Source organism: Physeter macrocephalus, chromosome 6 (assembly GCF_002837175.3).
Source record: "Physeter macrocephalus isolate SW-GA chromosome 6, ASM283717v5, whole genome shotgun sequence".
NCBI classification, from domain to species: domain Eukaryota; kingdom Metazoa; phylum Chordata; class Mammalia; order Artiodactyla; family Physeteridae; genus Physeter; species Physeter macrocephalus.
In genome coordinates, this window is record NC_041219.1 from 41,077,126 (window position 1) to 41,082,511 (window position 5,386).

The 5,386-nt window shown below is 44.2% G+C and overlaps 1 long non-coding RNA gene across 1 annotated transcript in view; it reads left to right on the top strand.

Annotated features, from left to right (window-relative positions):
- Window positions 1-1,821: 1,821 nt before the first annotated feature.
- Window positions 1,822-5,386, top strand: part of LOC114486436 (uncharacterized) — a 5,169-nt gene continuing 1,604 nt past the window's right edge. The window contains exons 1-2 of the long non-coding RNA XR_003680147.1: window positions 1,822-1,868; window positions 4,063-4,253. This is a non-coding gene — a long non-coding RNA (uncharacterized lncRNA). The remainder of the gene's footprint in view (window positions 1,869-4,062; window positions 4,254-5,386) is intronic.

The following is a 5,386-nucleotide window of genomic DNA, read 5'->3' on the forward strand; positions in this document are numbered from 1 at the left end:
AATACATGTTTCCTTAGTATGTTCCCTAAGAAACTGACCTGGAATGCTTACTTTAGCTCAACCTTTCTCTGACCCCATTTCTTACAGTTGTGCGTCCAGTGGGGGTGTTTATTGCCCCCATCTCTTGAACTCCGGCATTTGGGGCTTCCTTGCTATTTGAGTGTCAACAGTTCATAATGAATTTTCTCCTGCCCTTGAGGGGAGTCTGTTTCTTTTCTTTCCAGGACAAAGGAGGCGGTGGGTGATGAGGTGAGCTCCCAGAGGTCGCCAAGCTCTATCTGCCCCACGAACCTTGACTTAAGGTGCAATTTCTGCCTTTTCTGCTTGCTCTTGGCAAAGTAAAGATTGGAAGAAAAAGAAAAAGATAATGACAGACAGGTTCATCAGACAGCTAACCTTAGAGGATCCTAGACTATTTTTCAGAAACTACATTTAGAAGCAAATTCAGAGGCATCAGCCCTTTTCAGAGCACCTGTCGTGGGCCAGGTAAGATGAGAAGCATTTTCAGAGTTTTATTAAATCCCCATGGAAATGCCTCTGAGTTCAGGGTTCTGTTCTGGTTCTCCCATCACAGAAGACATAATGGCTTCCTCATGTTCATGCGGAAGTGATTCTAAGTCCCAGTTCCAGTGGGATTCTCTGTCTTTTTTTTTTTTTTTTTTAATTGAAGTATAGTTGAGTTACAGTGTTTCAGGTGTATAGCAAAGTGATTCAGTTATATGTGTGTATATATATATATATATTTCAGATTCTTCAGGGTTCTGTTCTGGTTCTCCCATCACAGAAGACATAATGGCTTCCTCATGTTCATGCGGAAGTGATTCTAAGTCCCAGTTCCAGTGGGATTCTCTGTCTTTTTTTTTTTTTTTTTTAATTGAAGTATAGTTGAGTTACAGTGTTTCAGGTGTATAGCAAAGTGATTCAGTTATATGTGTGTATATATATATATATATTTCAGATTCTTTTCCATTATAGGTTATTACAAGATATTAAATATAGTACCTTGTGCTATGCAGTAGGACCTTGTTGGTTATTTATTTTATATATAGTAGTTTGTATCTGCTAATCCCAAACTCCTTATTTATCCCTCCCCCCCTTTCCCCTTGGGTAACCTGAGTTTGTTTTCTACCCAAACTCCTTATTTATCCCTCCCCCCCTTTCCCCTTTGGTAACCATGAGTTTGTTTTCTATGTCTGTGAGTCTGTTTCTGTTTTGTAATTAAGTTCATCTGTATCCTTTTTAAAATTCCACCTGTAACCAATATCATATGATATTTGTCTTTGTCTGACTTACTTCACTTAGTATGATAATCTCTAGGCCCATCCATGTTGCTGCAAATGGCATTATTTCATTATTTTTTATGGCGGAGTAATATTCCATTGTGCGTGTGCGCGTGCGTGTGTGTGTGTATACATGTACTATATATACGTATACACATCTTCTTTATCCGTTTCCCCATGTGTCTTGTTCTCTTTGCCGACGGTTGGTAGATTTCTTTCTTTATCACTACTAGGAGCTGCAGAGACCTCAGAGGCTTTGTTTTAGCCTCTTAGTTTGGTCTTCACTGAGGCCCTGAGATGGGGAGTAACTGCTTAGACCCTCCACACAGCTGGTTCCATCAGGAATCGTTTCTCTTTTTCTTTGGAGGGTGTGTGGCTTTCTGGATGGAGAACATTTCTGGAGCAGCACGGCACCCACGAGCTGATACAGCCATGCTTGTGGAACATTCTGGAAACTCTTCAGTGGAAGTCTGGCATGGAGCTCTCTTCCATGGCTCCTCCCACCTTGGCTCTGACCCTGCTTCTAAAAACAGAGGCCATTCCTTAACGTTCATCACCCAGGGCCTGGGTCCACAGGAGGCCCCCTCAGTAAGCAGCCCTGGGGTGAAAGATGCTTCTCAAGCAACTCAGGCTGAACCCTGACTCCGTCATTTATTCTTTGTGTTCACTTAACCTTTTATGCCTCAGTTTCTTGATCTTAAAAAAAAGAAAAGGGGGGGGGTGAGACTAATAGTCCATGGTTTTGCAAGGACTCAGTGAGCAAAAATGTTTAATGAAGTCGGGTATTTTTGTTTTATTCAGTAGATTCCCGGGGGGTACTTAATACATATGCATTGAATGACTGAATGAATAAGGAATCCCTCCTCTACGCCTCATTTGCCCCACTTTGAAAAATGAGATGATAGTGTTGATCAGTGGTTCTTCAGGGGGGCTGCCCATAAGAAATTCTTTGGTGGCCCTTCTCATAAGCACATGACCAAGCCCCGCTTCTGAAATTCTGACTCATTATGTCTGGGGCTTGGCACATGCATTCTGTAAACAAGATTTCCAGGTTCTCCTGTGCAGCCCTGGTTAAGGATGAGGGGCTCGCTGGCCTTCGAGGTCTGTTTCCTGGTTCTGTGTTGGACACGTTGGGGACAACTGGAATGACCTGCCAATTGTCAGCGTCTTCTCAGTGGTCCCTCCACCCCTCCACCTCCCACCCATCCTTCAAACCCAGCTTAAATGTCACCTTCCCGATCCCCGGATGGAAGGCACCCCTCTCTGCTGGATGCCCTGCTGTCCTCCTCCTCAGCTTCTGTGATGCCTCCATCAGCTGGTATGAGGTGTGTCATCTTTATCAGGCCACAGGCTAGTTGAGGACAGAGTTTCCCTGATTCAACAGGTGCCCCTCACAGCACCTTCCCCAGCCTCTCGTATCTAATTGGGACGTCATATATATTTAAATATGTCACCAGGAAATATAGGAAAGGCGATTTCAAAAGCTAACCTCTGATTTTATGTGTGTAAGTCACAGCTGTCTCCCCCGAGATTCCTTCTGTACTTATTCAGACCAGTAACAAAGGGCATCTTTGTTAGATGGGTGTTTTTTATCATAAACCAGAGACATTTAGAGGGAAAAAAGTGATTTACTCTTCCTTTGTAATTAGCCTTGATGATTAGACTGTCGTTTCCATTATGTTTTATTTTTACATTCCTGGAATTTATCAAGTAGCCTCTTTTCTGTGAAGGTTACCCTTCAAATGAGTAAGGGAGCTTGATTAGAGTGCTGGGGGATTTACTTTGTCTTTTTTTAAAAAATAAGGAATCTGCTGGAGAGGGCTGATGTGAGCAGATGGGTGAAAGGTCAGCCCTTGAAATATAAAAGAGGGCTTCTCTTGAGAAGCTGAAACTGACGCTCCAAGGACAAGATTTTTTTTTTTTTGGCTGGCAACTGCTAAAGTAATTAATAGTCACTTCTGTTTTTCAAATTCATTTTATATTTGACAAAGCTTCCTGAGTAGTCCTTCATGGCTTGTCTTTTATGTCCAGGGCAAGTTCCTTTTTTTTTTTTTAAAGCACATTAATAATTGCATTTATCAACTATAACTTTACGTTAGCTCTTTGAATGTGATTTTTTTTTTTTTGGATACGTTTTGGATACAGGTAGATTTCAGAGTTAACTCTAGAGTGCCTTGGTGGACTGCTTACCCCCCATAAGACAACTTAATCTTCTTGTTCAGGATCTAAAAGGAGTGTCATGTGAGGCTGGGCTGGGTGCCTGCTGCGTTTCTGCCTGCCTGGTTGGGACTCAGCTGGGGATTTGCTGAGAGCAGTTTCACTTTCACACTTGCTTCCTCATGTCCATAGCTGAACCAGAGGTGTTCCTGGAGGCGTCCCTGGAGTGTTGAGAGCGAAGAGCTGAAGGAAGTGCTTTCATCCATCCATCCCTCCATCCACCCACCCATCCACCCCATCCCCCCACCCATCCACCCCATCCACCCACCCATCCACCCATCCATCCACTCATCCATCCATCCATCCATCCATCCATCCAATGACTATTTAGTGCCTACCCCATCCTTGTGTCTTCTGAGGATACACAAGACAACCCCAAATTCTGTCCTTGTGAACATACTTCGGCACCAAGCTCTTGCCAATGCAGCTGATGTGGGAAGGGAGGCGTCCTTGCTGCCTTAGGCATACTTATTTAGTATCACAACTCTGCAGTAGATATTATTAGGGATTGTATATACACACACATACATCTGTAAACGTTATACTGGTGTGTGGTGTTTTGCAGATCAGTTCCAGCTATGGAGTTATGCAGTCTGGGCTTGAAAATAGACTCTGCCTCTTACCAGCTATGTGATACTGAACTTCAACCATTTATAGCCTTGTGTCCTTTGCTGAATGAAGCTAATGGTTGGAACTACATCTCGGGGTCACTGAGATAACATGTGAAGTGCTCAGCAGATGGCCTGGCTGCACAGGGTAAGCTCTCGGTAGGTTGGAATGTTAACAGGGGAAGAAAAATTTTCCTCTACCCTGTTAGATTCGCTGGCCGGACCTGTGAAATAAACTGACAAAAGACAGATTCACAGAAGAAAAGTCTGCAAATTTTATTGGATGTTAAAAGTTTTATGTGGCACGGGAGTGGGGCAGAGATGAGTGGAGGAGGTTTCATAGAGAGAAGAAAAAAACCCCCAAAGTAGCAGCTAGGATGGAAGGCTTGTATACTATTCTGACAAAGGAGGATAAGTTTGCAGAGACGTGACAAGACAAAGGAAAGGGGTTTAGGGGCAGTAAATTGTGGGAAGGTAGATACATGGGGGAATGGCAGAAAAAGGGTACTTGGCAGGGTTTGTTTATGTGGATGCTTCTTGGTGTCCTCTTCATCTCTGATGGTAAGGAAGCTTTCCCTACCTTCCTGGTTTGGGAAGATGGGGGCACCTTCACAGGGGAATTTATAGCCTGCTTTCAGGGAGATAGGATGAATCTTCTGCTCTCTCCCTATGTCTGCTTTTTCTCAATGTCTTCTGTTCAAAATTGTCCTTATGCCAGAGTGGCATCTTTTGGTGGGGGGCATGTTCTGATCCCCTACGGTGTGGATCCATAGATGTATGCTAAGCCTGTGGGAGAGTGAGAAAGCAGAGCCTCTTCCCAGTTTCAGACCTCACGCTTCCACCCGTGAGTCTGGAGTCATTCCTGCTTTCAGTCCTGCACCAGGATGATCTGAGATCTGGTTTGTTGTTGGAAAGGCAGAGGCCCTGGGTGCTCCCTGGTTCCACCATGTAATTGCTGGGCAGACTCGGACACATTCCCCGACCTCTCTAAGTCTCACTTTTCTCATTTCTGAACTGGGATAAGGATGATGCTCATTCTCATGGTCCCCTCCTCCACGTCCTTCATCTGTTTAAATTTCCTGTGGAGGAGGCCTTCCCTGACCACCCTGCTTATTATTACTACCCGAGCCCAGCACTCCCAGTCCCCTTGGCTCTGCTCTGCTTTTTCTTTTTTTTCTTTCTTTTTTTTTTTTTTTTTTTATTTGGGCCTCCCTCTGCTGTGGCCTCTCCTTATTTCCCCAACCAGGGATTGAACCTGGGCCCTTGGCAGTGAAAGCACGG